Source organism: Aegilops tauschii, chromosome 7 (genome assembly GCF_002575655.3).
Source record: "Aegilops tauschii subsp. strangulata cultivar AL8/78 chromosome 7, Aet v6.0, whole genome shotgun sequence".
Classification (NCBI taxonomy): domain Eukaryota; kingdom Viridiplantae; phylum Streptophyta; class Magnoliopsida; order Poales; family Poaceae; genus Aegilops; species Aegilops tauschii.
Window position 1 is genome coordinate 174,519,878 of NC_053041.3, and position 16,589 is coordinate 174,536,466.

Genomic DNA, 16,589 nt, shown 5'->3' on the forward strand with positions numbered 1-16,589 from the left:
TATATACTACATTATCACTCCAAATATCTTCATATATTATATTTAAGACATTTCAAAGCAATATATACGAAAAAATGCATGTTAGTTCATAGTTTTTGATATATTTTTAAATACCTTTATATTTTTATGTATAAAACAATATACTAAAAATATTGTCTACCCAAATATTCTTATACACTAGATACTACATGTACATAATATCGATTTTGACAAATACTACATATAACATACAAAACTCAGGCGAGGGAAACTACCACTAGTGGTAGCAAACATTTGTCATCATCATCATCATAATAATCATCATCATCATCATCATCATCATCATCATCATCATCATCATCATCATTATTATTATTATTATTATTATTATTATTATTATTATTATTATTATCATCATCATCATATAATTAGGAAAATGTTCATGTGTTTTTTGAGAAATTGTTCATGCTTTTCCAACAAGAGTCGCATATTATGTTTTCATTCTTTTTTAAAGAAGTGTTTGTGGATTTTTAAAAAGTGTCCAATTTTTTAAATGTTCACATAAATGTTAAAAGTGTTCTTGAATTAAAAAAATGTTCAAGTTATTTACAAGGTTTGCATGCTCTTAAGAAATTAAAGTGTTCCCCAAAAAGAAAACCAGAAAATAAAGGAACATAAAAGTAAAAGAAACCAAGAAATTAAAAAAGGGAACGAAAAGGTGCAATAGCCATTCCCGCTATTGGGCTTGAGCCCATCTAGTGCTTGGGTGGGCGATCAGCCATTATGTACATTGTGCGGTATATTTGAAGATGATGGAGAAGGAGACCTTGGGCCAACAACAAACCACACTGAGAGCGATAGAGAAGAGTAGGCTTCCGAGCCATCGCCGAAGACAGGTTGGCCCTGTCAAGGGTATGGACGTTATCACTACTACTAATGGAAACTTCCAATGGGTCGTCGGCCTGATATTATAGAGGTTTAGGGACACGTCATCAATTATCTGTTTAGTACTAGTATTAGCAGTAGTATTACTATGTCTAGATTTGGTTTATCTAGAAATACATAAATGATGTTTACTTCAATGGTATGATTTCTAAAGGTTCTAGTAGCATAATCATTCAATTTGATTGTTATTTTTTCTTTTGTTTGGGAATTCGAAAGTCGAACCTACAAGGATGTCAACGGTGCATACAAAGCAAAGTGCTTATCCTGAGGAGAGATCAGGGGACCAGCCAGGGGCCCAGTCCTCCCCAAGATCAGCTACCCCTTGTATTTTTAATACGAACAATACCGATTCCCTTATATTTTCTATATTTCTATATTGTCTCCTCCCCTGAACATCAGTAATTAATGAATCCTGCCTCCGCCATTGGGAAGGGTGTGGACATGCAATGACGCGCTTGAAATTATACGCATCAAAACATATCTGTTACAGTCTGGAACTTTGTTGAAGACATTTGGCCTTGTAGAATGACTGTTTCGCTTTAAACTTTTAACGCTTGGTTTTTAGATGTAATACTGTCATGTGGAGTTTGGGAGATGAGTCCAAAATTGTTGTCTTGGCTGAAAGCCATGGTCTGTTGGACTAGATGTTGTTTTACCAGTTTTATGGAAATGAAAGTAAGGATGACTGATTCCTAATCGAAAAGAAAATCCAACTTGCAAATTCCTAGGCTGTTAGCGAACAAATATTCGTTTTGCACATCTAATCCACTCAACGCGGAAAAGATAATCGCAATCCTCTGTAGTTGAAAGTTAAAACTCAACACTCGTACTGCAAAATTACATTATGAAAGTAGAGCGATGAAAGTATTTTTGAACAAATCTATTTAACAATGATATTATTGCATGGATTGAGCTTAGAGCATTGATACCTTGGGGAAGTGGTAGTAATTGTTATAACCAGCCTTGTTATCACGACCAACTGTCCATGGCATGGGTACATAGTCAACTTATGACACTGGTTGTATGCAGTATCCACGATACATAATTCGAAGGGTGACAATTAAAGCCTCTATTTAGGAAAAAACATGAACAATATTGGAGTATGTTTCTTGTCCGCCTGCCATTTAACCGAGGCCATACTCTACACCTCCTTAGGAACATCTATTGGGTAGCGATAGATGCAATCTTGCCATGCCTTATCAGCATTGTTTGCTGGCTCGATGCACTTCAACACTGCAATGTTACACTTGTATCCTGAGCCAAACCCAATCATCCAAACTCGGTCCCCCTTCGTTATTCAATTCTTGGCCTCACTGTAGGCCAGCTCATACCATACCGAGCTACTCGATGTGTTCCCAAACCTGTGAAGTGTCATCCTTGATGGCTCAACATGCTTATCTAGCAGACCGAGGCTACGCTGCACCACGTCAATCACCGCTCGTCCACCCGCATGGACGCACAAATGGTCGAAAGCTGTGCGGAAATCGGGCACATATGGCTTGGCGGTTCCATTTAGCCCCTTCTCTGAGATGGATGAGAGAAAAATTGCAATCTTGACTGACAAAGGAAGAATAAGAGGTCCAACCGTGATGATGCTAGCCCTAAGAGCCTTGTCAGTGGCGTCCACAAGGTTCTTGGATAAATTGAGACCAAGATTCCCCTTATCATCTTCCTCATGGAACACACATTGGTATGCATTGTCTTGGTACCCGGTGCATGTCCGAATCACGTGCGCTAGCTGAAAACGAGCTTTGGTACCTGAGGTTGAGAGGAGCACCGCGGAGCCACCCATGCGGAACAACATGTTGAACACCTGCATTCCACGCTTCCTCCCAGTGTAGTAGGTCCTATTCATGATCTCCATGGACACAACCAAGGCATGCGCGTCGGAGGGAGCAGTCCGCAGGAGGTCCTTCGAAAGACCCACCGTGATTAGCCCTACGCTGCAGCTCATCCCAGAGAGTTGCACGTTGCAGATATCATCTCGAAGCTTGTATCTTCTCATGATCATGTCAGCGAGCGACGGGGTTGGGTTGAAGATGCTGCAGTTCACGCCGAGTATGGAGATTGCATCAAGATTGATAGATGTCTTCACGAGAAGGTCGTCTATGGTCGTGAAGATGGACAATTCTGAAGGAAATATGCCCTAGAGGCAATAAAAAAGTTGTTATTTATATTTCCTTATATCATGATAAATGTTTATTATTCATGCTAGAATTGTATTAACCGGAAACGTAGTACATGTGTGAATACATAGACAAACAGAGTGTCACTAGTTTGCCTCTACTTGACTAGCTCGTTGAATCAAAGATGGTTATGTTTCCTAGCCATAGACATGAGTTGTCATTTGATTAACGGGATCACATCATTAGAGAATGATGTGATTGACTTGACCCATTCCGTTAGCTTAACACTTGATCGTTTAGTATATTGCTATTGCTTTCTTCATGACTTATACATGTTCCTATGACTATGAGATTATGTAACTCCCGAATACCGGAGGAACACTTTGTGTGCTACCAAACATCACAACGTAACTGGGTGATTATAAAGGTGCTCTACAGGTGTCTCCAATGGTACTTGTTGAGTTGGCATAGATCAAGATTAGGATTTGTCACTCTGATTGTCGGAGAGGTATCTCTGGGCCCTCTCGGTAATGCACATCACTATAAGCCTTGCAAGCAATGTAACTAATGAGTTAGTTGCGGGATGATGCATTATAGAATGAGTAAAGAGACTTGCTGGTAACGAGATTGAACTAGGTATTGAGATACCGACGATCGAATCTCGGGCAAGTAACATCACTACAAAAAAAAACACTTCCGTGATGATACGTGTTTGTCACAGTAGGTCGCGTTTTTTGTCATGCATGTACATCCATGACAAATTTATGATAGAATCAAGATAGTCATACCTGTGCTGTCGTAGAAGTGTTCCATGACATTACCAAAATTATCATCACGGAAGTGTCCACTTCCATGACGATAAATCGCGCGTCACAGAAGTGCTTTCGTCAAGGGTGACCGACACGTGGCATCCACCGTAACGGAACGCCGTTAAGCTATCGGGTCGGGTTTTGGATCGGATAACCCGTTAACAGCCCCGACCAATGGGGATTTTCCACGTGTAAAATCATCATTGGCTGGAGGAAACACGTGTCGGCTCATCGTTGGGACAGATGTCATCCACTCATTGGACAGAAGGCGGCTATGATACGTCGACACGTGGCACGGCCCAACAGAGGCCCATTCATGTGAAAAGGCCGGCCCGTTTGACTTGGTCAAAAGGTGGCGGGCCGGCCCATGGAAAGCCTGTTAACGGCCTGTTCGCATATAGCCCATTTACAGCCCGCTAACCCAAGGCCCGTTACGCCCTATCCGAATTAGGCCCAGTAGCGTCATCTGGGCCATCCAATATGATTCCAGCCCGTTTTCACTTTTGGCCCATGTATGGCCCATGACGTCTTTCGGCCCATATGAGGCCCTATGTAACTCTTGGCCTATTAACGGCCCGTGGTGAAACTGGCCCGTAATGAACAGTGTATCACTTTACACCTATTAACGGCCCGTGTTGAAACCGGCCCGTAATGAACAGTGCATCACTTTATACCCATTAACGGCCCGTTATTCCGTTGGGCCGTTTCCTGCCCATGTTATCTTTCGGCCTTCTCAGAGCCCATTTATTCTTGGGCTCATTTCCAGCATTCGTTTACTTACGGCCCGTTACTGTCATTTTCTGCTTGTGGGCCAAATTCAGCCCGTGGTTACAGTCGGCCCGTTTGTGGTCCGTTAATACGTTGGGCCGTTTTCATAGCGTCATCAAATATGGCCTATTAACGATGGCCCGTTATGGTCGGCCCATGAACGGACGATTCCAACTCTAGCCCGTTTACGGCCATAATGCGGCCTGTTATTGGCCCATGTTTGGCCAATCGATCATACGGCCCGTATAAGGCCCATTGATGATACGGCTCGTAGAAGGCCCATTGTTTCTATGGCCCGTAGAAGGCCCATTATTTCTACGGCCCGTAGAAGGCCTACTGTTTCTATGGCTCGTAGAAGGCCCACTGTTTCTACGGCCCGTAGGAGGACCAGTGTCACTACAGTAAATATTAGCCCATGGTTATTGTGGCCTAGTTTAAAAAAATAGGTTATTGCAGCCACTAGCAAACCGCGGAAAAAGAACTGCACTGACTACAAGCAAACAAATAAACAAGACAACAAGGAAATAAATAAGCAAGCAACTTATGCTAGGCTATCACGGCTATTACACATATTACATCCACTGGGCATCAAAGTTCGCCACCGGTGATCATAAAGCGCAACGAAGAAGCAGATTACAAAAACTGGGCACCATTGCAGCGTAACAAAATAATACTGAACCGAGACCACTTCCAAGACAGTTCAAGAAAGGTTAGCCTTGTGGGGGAACTGCTGCGCAAGCTGCTGAGCAAGGCTGTGAGACCGGCCTAGTATGTCGGTCATAGCTTCCAGGTGTAGCTGTTTAGCGATGAGGTTCTCATTGGTGTTCTCCGCAATCTTTCTTAGAGATAGGACTTCAAGTCGAAGTTGAGTTGCAGAATGCCTTTCTGCTAGAACTTGGGACTGAAGAAGTCGAACTGATTCAGACAACAAATTCTGTGAGCTTGTCTGACTGTTAGTCTCAAGTAACTTGAACACTGCATCAAGACAAGACTTTGGGGTTGTCTCGCTATCTTCAAGATGTTTTGCCTTCTTTGCTGCAATATATGTTGGGTTTGTCTCACAGCCTTCAGCAGACTTGTGCATGCCATCAGGTATATCACCCTGAAACAAAGCAGAGAGATGACAGGTTTTGCACATGTATAAACAAAGATGATAACTGTTCTGTCAATTCTATCCAATTTCAAATTAGAAAATAAAGAGTAAGTTCAAAATATCAATAGCATAATTTGGCATTGTTCATAATACGGGGAGCTTCACCACACTACTGGATTACCATGTCAACATAACAAGCATAGATGAAGGGCAAAGAAAATCATTGTATCTATTTTGGATAATGTGCATGGCATGTTGTTCATATCATCAGCCACATCAGTAAGATAAAACAGGAGATGACAAGGTGCAAACGTGGGCTGCTTCACCACACACTGGATTATAGATCCACAAAAACAAGCATACATATAGGGAGTATTAAGTAATGTGCATGGTATGAATAAGGAATTTGGTTTTACAAGTAAAACTTAGAACTTATGGTTCTTACGAACATGCATTTTGGTAGAAACAGCAAACTAAACAGCAGTAAACGATAGGGAGTATGAGCAAATTAAACAGCAGTTGAGGATAAAGGCTTTAGAAGGACTGACTTACATTAACAGTTAACACCGGCTTTATAATGCCCTTCTCCATGTTAAGGGAAGGATAACTCAAGAATTTCAGCACAGAATCTTCTTCATAACCATTGCCTGTACTCTACATTTTGTAGAGAGTAATTATAGATATGATAATATTGGAAGGGATAGAGGATAATGAAGATAAGATGCAGATTGATGCTACATAATCAACTACCAATCCCTGGAAGTACAAGCGTTACAGGACAAAATGTACTGACAAGAGCAATGGGCTACACTTCTGCACTGGCATTGTCTGTGTATTCTACTTGTTGGTAAGATTAAATATAGATCTGATCTTTTTTAGTAAATGGTGGGCGAGGGAGATAAGATGCAAGATGCTACAAAATGAACCAATCCCTCTTCCCATAATACAAGAGTGTTTTGAACACTGGTGTACTGTACAAAACGTTCTTATATTATGGGACGGAGGGAGTAGCTGTTAATGTAAGTACAATGATAGACCATGTTCAGTCCTTACAAGAGGACTACAGAGCTAAACCTCTTCAAAAGCATTGGGTTGATTCTAAATTTATGTAAGAGTCCATACGGATCTTATAATGTCCACCAAATGGACGATTACGAGGCTAACATGTGCAGTGATGCTACATAATCAAACAGGTATGAAAGTAAGTATGGTCATACAGGGCAAGAGGTACTCACAAGAGCAATGCAGTGTGCAGTATAGTTGCGAGATTCTGTGGTCCCTTGAGAACGAATGTTCTTCTACTAACAGTTTTCGTACAAGTGAGACATTAAGGCAAATGCAGAAATGTAGTTCAAATTGTGATGTGATATCATAGACAGTACCTTACGCTGCAGCCGAGACCAATGTGTAACAAGATTATTCCAGTCACCGTCGGATAAATGTAGCACCGGAGACTTTACAGAAATTTCGTTCAGAGGCTTGCCATCGAAGTGCGCTTGCCTCAGGTAGGAACGATACTTCATCAATGAGTGCTTGAAAAGCGCAACCAACCCTTGCTCGTCATCACAATCCAGTTTGCTCCTTTCCTATTTAAAAGAATGAAATCTTGTGTCTTCTGTCAGCAGAAACATATGCAGTAATGACCATGAATAACATTAGTACATTACTTACGCGTAAGTTGCGGAGGAAGACTGGAAATTGTTCTGTGTCTGCGGTATAATCTTTCGATGAAGTAAGATGTGCACAAAGTTCCTGACAACAACATAAGCTTCGTCTTCTAAACTGGGAAGAAATGGAACAGGGGTCCTATTTGCTGCAATTGGGGCTCTCTCTGGTTCGAAAAGGGATTTGGCAACTGGATTTGGTGTACTCTTTGCTGGAATGGGGGTTTTGCGTCGTACAGCTGGTGCTATGTCAACTGGCATAATCATACTGTTTGCTGCAGTTGAGGTCTGCTGAGTTGGGGCATCAGAAATGACCAGTGTTGTAGGGCTAGAGTCTGCTAGAGTTGGGGTATTTTGTGGGTCAGGTGATATTGCAACTACACCTAATGGGCTATTTGATTTATCAGGTGCCACTACCTTTTCCAAATACTTTGCTTGTGCTCCTCCACGATCAGCAATCGCCCTCTTCCTTTTGAACGTCTGATACACAAGAACAACATTTGAATGGATAAATATGGTATGATGACAGATGGAATATGTACTGAAAATGGATAGGCAGGGCGTATTCACATACACGATGTGTAAACTAAGCTAATGGCAGTTCAACGAAGTAGAAGCAATGCAAAGCATTAGTTGCAAGATATGTGCGAGCAATGTAACCTTGGAAAGTTAGAGCAAGTACCTTGATGGGTGAATAAGATAGGGCATCTTCCTCTGACTCCTCCACTAGGGAGCTACATTGACTTAGGTCTCCCTCTAGCTCAGAATCACTGTTAGGATCATATTCTGAGCATGAATCTGTAGGTGGAGAGAGTTTGCATTGCATTGCATCCAGACTTGATTTCAGTCCCTTAATGCCAAGTTTGACGGCCATGGCATTGTTCTGCTTTATTCTTTTCATGCGCGCAAGCTCATAATCATTATGATGCTGTTCAGAATCTGAGATTCATGAAAACATAAAAAGTAGTCAGATTATCTATGGAATGCATTGCGGATTCAACTCGGAGAGTGTCTCCCTATAAACCCCTGCATATGCAAAGTTCACCTCCCCAACCGTGCTGACCAGACCACACACAGAAATACAAACCCCTTATGTCTCTATAACAGGCAGGCACACATTTCAAAACTGAAGTAGGAACATTAGAATCATATGAAATTCGTATTTGAACAAATAAACTAAGCAATTATGAGTGGCGTAATGTTTAGCTTCAAGGGTGGAGTGTTGGTAGTGCGACACAAAGCAAGTAGGCAGATTGTATTCCATGTAAAAGATCGAAACCTATGTAAAAGCTAGAAATGACACTTTCTTTCTATACAATGAAGTGTTCGTTACCCACACATGATGGAAGAGATCACATAGAGAAATACTATTCACTCATGTCTACGGTTCCAGTATTTAGAAACAGGGTGGTCCACCCTAAAAGAATATTGACAACAAATATGACAAGGCAAGCATAGATGTAGTGAATTAATCATTTACTTGTGAGCTTACTAGGACAAGTATGCAGAACTGTAACTGCAGTAAGAGACCGTCAAAAATCTGAATGAAGAAGTTTGTCTAGCACTTATTGTTTGCAACTAATTGACGTGAATAATTGGATATTAAACGAATGAGTAAGAAAGACAAGTAAAATTGTCAACAAACCTGGCTTGCAGTAGTAATCTGGGTCAATGTCACTACGACCAACAATCCAAAATGACTAGTTTCTGTTCCAAGGGCCGGAATTTTGAAAACCCTGTGAACTTTAGAGGTACTAAAGATTACCGAAATACATCTGAACCATTAAGTGTAGGTAGCACTGAGCACACAACAAACCCTAATGACAGTCCTGCCTAATGAGTAATGAATCAATTAGAAATGGGTGATGAGGAGTGGCTGCTGAGTGTTGAGGACGTATCTCAGGATAAATCGGGTTGGCTTGGTGGGTGCTGCATGCCTGAGCCCTAAACGGACTGGGAAGGTAGGCACGGCGGCGCGCCCGGGCAGCGGTGACGCTGTTGGGCGAGCGGCTCCTGGCCTCCTGTTAGTCCGGCGTCTCCTCCTAGAGTCATGACGTCCGGGGACGGCAAGTCGCTGGAGAGGCAGGCGGCTGGGGGCGAGTAGAGATCGGAAACGCGCAGCAGAACAGAGGGGAATCGGGGCCTGGGATGACCCAAAATCCCAGGGTGGGCCGGCCCACCGTGGGCACCCTATAGAGATACACACCCGAGCGGTGAACATGCATTTTCGAAACTAATTTCGGAACATTTAGCTGACCAATTAAACAACTCTGTTTTAATAATATCATATTCGTATTTGAACAACTAAGCTTGTTTAGCTTGATGGGTGGAGCAGTGTTATTATGACACGAAGCATGTATTCTGATCGTATAGTGATCATAAAAGGGGGAAACTCTAAGCATTTTTTTAGCAAAAGAGGGTTTCCCATCTGATTTCTATTAAAGAAACCACCACGGAACCAACATGATCAATTAAACCCTAAGCATGATCAATTAAACCGTATTATGGCTGTGCCATGGCAGGTTTGAAGCTGCAAACCAGAGAAATGATATTTAGCATCCATTGTTTGCTTCGAACTAAGAACTAAATTCTAAGAGCTGAAAAGAAAGTAGAGTAACCAAGTTAAGATCTATTTTCTGGTTGAGATCAAAAAGTTGAGGAGATATGAAGTACCACCTCTCTTGCGGCACCGTGTAGGCATCGGGGGTGCGATGGCTGTCGGTGGCGTTGAAGCAGATCTGCGACGGTAGACGGGTGCATCGGGCGATAAGTCCCGTTGCGGTGGAAGAGAAGGTCATGTGAGCAGCCCCGGCAAAGAGGACGACGGCGCCGATGAAGCGAGAGGACGCAATGCAAGGCTATTGGTCCGTCGCGGTGGATGAGAAACGTCCATCTCTAGCAGTGGACCACGCGGTCATGGTAGGCGCTCCGGCATGGTGGAGGACGGTGGCGATGGATGTGGTGGAGGTCGGCGGCGATGGATGGGGTGGCGGACGGAGGCTGGTGTGGGGATGGGGTGTGCTAGCGCGGACGGTGTATGAATGGGAAAATGGAGGGAGAGGTATGGGGAACCATGTTTTTGGGACGCGCCTGTCTGAAATATGGGAAAGTTACGAACTTAGCCCCCGTTTAAAATTTGGACGTCTCGTCGGTTGGGGATAGGACGGTAATCTCGCATCTCGCCAATATTTGCCCAGAGCGATTTCGGGCGAGGAGAGGGTGGTTGGCGCCCATGGTTGGCGCCCACGGTGTATGAACGGGGCTGACAGGTAGGGCGGTTGTGCCACGTCTGAGTGAAGTTACAAACCTGCCCCTATTAAAAATATTTGCCTACATCGATTTCGGCCGAGTCGAGTTTGTTTTGCCGCCCATCGTGTATGAATGGGGAATGGAGGGAGAAACAGAGGTCTTTCGGACAAGCTTGAATCAAATGAGTTTTGCCGCCCATGTTTGACGCCCACCGTGTCGGAATGGACTCAGAGGCGGTCGTGTCACATCTAATTGAAGTTACTAAGGTACCCCTATTTAGAGCAGTTGAAATCGGGCCGATGGATTGTCCGTGTAATGGGTAGACAGTAATTTCCATCTCCCAAACACTTGGCTTCGGGCAGCCGACGTGGGAGTGGACATTTTGCTGCTTCTTTCGAATTTTGGGACAATAAGCATCCACGTTTACCCTGGCAACTAAATTCGAATCCATTTTGTATTCCTATATGAATCTTTATAAATCATTCTATGTGTTTTTATATATCTTCAAAAGGACGACAAAGATGTATTCCATTGTCATATATGAATATGGTTTACAAATGCCGATACTCAAATTCAGAAACAAGAATCCAGTTTAAGGTGAATTCGAATATTTGGAACACTTCATGTCCAACTCAAATGTCACACGCAGCATAATGTGTACTCCCATTTAGATATGTACACAAGCGATGTATCAAGATTCAAATACCGAGTCAATCAACCAAGAATGTACAGAACTAACAGACATATAAACACTTATAGAGTATATGGATCAATAATATCAACTAACATACATAAGCCAGGCCGCTGTACTTTTTTTGGCTACAATAGCATCCTTTTTTAGCCAGCATCTTGGCCCTTTCCAATGCGTGCCACTTATGGTCCATCTATACTACTACTATTGCTGAATGCACATTCAGCCCGATTGGCATATTTGTAGGTCTGGCACAACAATCCAAATGAAATGTCTCCGAGTCTTATCAATTGATACAGATTTGTGCTCAAATAAAATTACAAACCAAAAAACAAAAAAAAAACAATTATTACATGATCTCTAAAACAAATGGTTTGATTGATTACATGAACAGACAACACAAAGGTTATTCAACTATGGAAAGAACATTTCACCAATGATTTACCAAGTAGGAATTTAATTTCCTTTTTTCCTTCAGGACCTTAACAATATGGCCAGTCTCAGCTTGCTTCGTTTTGAAATCCACCAAATATTTAATGGTTGTCTTGAGTACTGCTTGTGATTGTGCTGTTTGCTTCCTCAACATGTCAACTTCATCTCTAAGTGCAGAAGCAGAATCTCTTTCTACCACTAGTTTAGCCTCTAGAGCATCAACAGTTGGCAATTCATAATGCACGATTGGGCCAGTGCCACTGCTGTGGGATGATGCAACGTCCATGGGGACCTCGCTCTTTGATCTTGGGCTAACCTGTTTTGCCATTAAAGTTCCGATTGGATTCAGAAAAGTTGAAGTTAGCAAAACATCTCAACTGGGAGTTATAACAGCAAACCAGTTAAACAAACAAGGAGTTAAAGAGTTTCAATTGGATGCTGAAAAGTAGTTATTAACATCATTGTAACCTGCTGTTGCAGCAGCAAAGCAGTTAAACAAACAAGTAGATATTTAAGTTAAGGCAAACAGGTAATTCTTAACAGTAAGTATCAAACACATAGATAGGCGCAGTCTACAATATGATTAACAGGCTGTGCCATGATGTAATCAGTAGCAAACTAAATTAAGCCAAGCAACGTAATTGAACAATTTTGCAATAAGTGGCTAACTAAAATTCCGAGAAGCAGGTAACTGAACTTACGCTAGTTCTTTGTACAGGCACACTGCAACTTCTTTTTCACTTACAAGGTTGTACGAAGGAGTCCATGGCATCAATTGCTTGGATACGCAGTCCCAATACTTCTTTCTTCCCACACTGCATGGGTAAGTCGAATGGTTAATCTGGTAAGATGGTGCGTCCTTGATATGTTATATGAGGACGTGTAGTCAGACTAGTTGTAGCCAAACACATCACACTGGCTTTTACTGTATATTTCATGTGATTACTTTTGGCATATCGAGATCTAAGCAATCTACAATAGGATGAAAAGACTGGCATCCTTCACATTATTGGCGAACTCAGTTCATAGAAACAAGCAATTCAACCATTCTGTGGGTAAATCAAAAGCGCCACTGGAATATTTTTCACTATCCAATCATACACGCAAAAAGGGGCGACGCCACCATAGGGGCTGGTATGGGCGGCCGCCTCAGTTGGCTGGAAAGTGTGCACCTAGTTTGAGTCGTCCAGGTTGGGCCACGCTAGTTTTGTTCGTCCCAACGCACGAGCAGGCAATGTAAAAAATGAAGAAAAATGTTTCAATTTGGATGGGCCAATAACATAAGTGCAAGGCAGGCCCTATAGCAAGCTCGCGGCCCAAACGAGCGCCTCCCATATCGATCGACAGTAGGAAAAATCCCAATTCATTCGCTCCAGCCTCCAGTCTGGTTCGCTCCTAACCTAGCCGCCGCTGGACAGACCGACACAGCACTTCCTCGCGCCCTCGTTGGAGGGCGGTCGCCGGGCTTCAAGCGAACAGAAGGACAAGAAGATGAAGATCCAACCCTGGGTGGAGCCTGCGTGGGAGGCAGCGGCGGCAGCACGGGCATGGCATCGAGCTTGCGCAAATGGACAGTCGCAGCTTGCAAGAGTAGCATGCGCAACGAGCAGGTACATCACATCCCTGATTATATCTAATTCAACTCTTCAATTTCTGGCCAATAGTTAAACCTGACGGTGTTGTAAAACTGCTTGTATGTAGGGAATCTATGAGAAAATGAAACCAATTTCTACTTATTTTATAACTCCCCCAATCAATACTGAACTGACTGAATCTGATGTATCTAATCAAGTTTCTGGTGCAAACATACAAGCTCATGTTGTTCTTGAGCCTGAAGTGTCTAATGAACAGACTGCTAATGAAGGATTTGATGCAAACATTTTACATGCTCCTGGTGATGAACATATAGTGTCTAATGAGGGATCTAATGCAAGCATTTTGCAAGCTCATTGAAGGATTTAGTGTCTAATGATGATCTACTATGTTGAGAGAGACAGAGATTTGCAGGCATTGATGACAAGAAAATTATAGTGCATTTTCATAGCTTGAGGAAATGTCGAGGCCATCTACCAGAAAGTCCCCGTATCATGACAACATAGCATAAATACTTTTCTAATCTGTTGCTTGAAACTATTGCCATACTTGTGCAGGATAGATATATTGATATGCAGTTTGCGCACTGGTTATACGTGCAATTACACTCCGATATTTTCAGCCAGAGAACGAATAATTCAAGCAGGTACAGACCATGTTTGTAGTCCTTGTACACCATGTTGCATTTTGTGTTTTTTGGTGCTTGCATCATTTAGTGTTTATAATCTAAACTACTTTGGATCATTAGCTGGTTTTCAAAGTGCATGTAGCTTCACATTTCTCAAGTTATGTTGATTTCCGGAGTGCAAGTGCCTTCGTATTTTTTAAGTTAAATGTTCGCCCCTAGTAACTTGAATTCATGGATCATCCACTGCACACAAATCATACACGAATGCCAGTACGAATTAAATGAAATGCAGGGACTTACGCTAGCTCGTTGTACAGGCTCACTGCAGCTCTGCTTGCGCTTGGGATGTTCCATGTACAAGTCCATGTTACCACTTGCTTGGATGTGCAGGCCTTGTGCTCCTTGCATCCCCCTCTGCATTTTTGACACGGCGAATGGTTGATCAAATAAGAGGAATCGACCTTGATGTTGTACCGGAGGACAGATACTTACAAGGTTATACAGGTCTGCATGATGTGTACCAGATCCCGTAGCGCCGTCATGCTTCGCTAAAAAATGGATTTGCTTGTTTCAGATGATATCTCCAGAAGAAATAAGAGTTAAAGTCAGAGTTGCATAGGCGTGTAAGCTAAGAGAGTAGTGAAAGGATATCCAAACATCGTCGGAACAGTGCACAAGGGAGTGATGTGTGGATACCTAGTTCGGGCCGGCGTTTGGGCATGCTCGCCTAGCTAGAGTGCGGGTCACTTCAGAGCCGTTGAGGGTGACGCGCTGGCATTGGCTGGCCGCGCACGGATGCAGATCTTGAGTGGCAGCGAAGCGCTACGATGCGGTGGATGAGACCGTTGGTGAAGCCCGAACGGCCTCGGGGGGCGGAGGTGCGACGATGTGCTCGGTGAAGTAGCCCCGGTGAGCTGGGAGACGGCGTCGGTGAAGCGCACCTGATGCGGTGGATCTCGGGGTCTGTGAGGCACGTCGGTTGCGGCGGCCGACGTTATCGGTGGACCACCCGGTGCGGTGGACGAGGGTGTTGATGAGGTAGCTCCGGTGCGGTGGTGAAGCGCGACCGTCGTCTTTGTCGTCGTCGTCCGGCACAGAGGTGGGGAACAGTGGGGAAAGAGACGAGATGAGGGGCGATTCGAGGGATGGCGGCGAATTAGGGATTTGAGCAATCTAGGCGCGGAAGGGGATGGTGGAGAAGAGAGATTTTGCAGGGCTGGAATTGGGGCCGCCAGATATTTCAATCCGAAACGTGGAAGCGCGAACTTATATTGTCGTCGTCCTTTTTTTGGGGGGGGGAGGGGGTGGGTGGCTGGGTGGCTGGGTGCTACGCGTCTGTCCGACACACGCGACCACCCCGACAGGACTATGCTTCGGTGCCTTAAGGCACCTGCCTTTGTGTCCATGACATGTGGGCCCAACAGGTGGCTGGCCCACATGTCAGTGACCCAAAGGCAGTTGCCTTTAAGGCACTGAAGCAGCGTCCACCCCGACACGACCCTGGTCTGCCAGGTGCGCCTACATTTGAGAATGCAAACGAATCTTCTTTCATTTGCAAACGAATCTGTATGTATTACCATGCCCGTGTTTTCCTTGCAATAATTAGTCATTCGAAATGAGATACTCCATCCGTTCATATTTGTAAGTCGTTTCAGACAACTTAAAATGAACTGTTTTGCACATTGTCTGAAATGTCTTCAAGGTCTTATAAAAGTGAACAGAGGGAGTACTATAAATTAATTAATGAGGAGTTATTTGAGAAAAATTGAAACGGTACCCACGCTAACGTGGATTAGAGTGTGTGTCACATAATTAGTTATTTGAATTAGAGTGTGTGTCACGTAGTTAGTTATTTGAATTAGAGTGTGTGTCACGTAGCGATCTCCAATTCTAACGTGGATTTCGCATTTCACTGTATCCACGCTACTTTTTTAATACAAATTCATATGTATATGATGAACACCATGGTAGTGAGAAAACTTTTGGATGGATTCAAACATATGACCTACAAAATAGCACAACAAACTGAGTCAATGTCAACTTTTCGAAACTTAGTATGGCACGAATTCGAAATAATTACCCGTATGCCTGGTCCTCGGTTCAAATCTTACAATGTACATTGAATTGAAACATCGATATTAAGTCTCGTACTATGTACATTCAAATGTTGTTTTTAGCCCCCCCCCCCCCCCCGCACAAACGCTACATACTTCCTGTATCGGTCAATCTTCCTCTCCTAACCACCTTAGGAAGCTATCGGTTTCCAACACACGTTCATTCTTTCTCTCCATGTTTCGATCTTTAAGTCTCTCAACTACACAACCCCTTTTTCCACTCTGTTACCAAATGTATTTACCTCACACACCCGCCATTGCACCCCATGCCGAGCTCTCTCTCTCCCCCCTCTACCTCTCACCCTCTCGCGCTAAATACATGCATTGCCTATCTAGCCCCCCAACCTCTCATGCGCACACACGCACGTTGTGTATCTAGGTCACTCCCTCGAGACTGTCTCACTCTTTCTTCCGCACGGCGGGCCACACTCGCTCAATCTCGCTCTCTTTATCCGAGTCTCGTTTAACCTCGTTTTCTTTCACACACAAATGATATAT

The 16,589-nt window shown here is 43.4% G+C and overlaps 1 pseudogene; it reads right to left on the bottom strand.

Moving 5' to 3' along the window:
* Positions 1-1,838: 1,838 nt before the first annotated feature.
* LOC109767525 (3-ketoacyl-CoA synthase 5-like) overlaps positions 1,839-16,589 on the bottom strand; it is a 55,803-nt pseudogene continuing 41,052 nt past the window's right edge.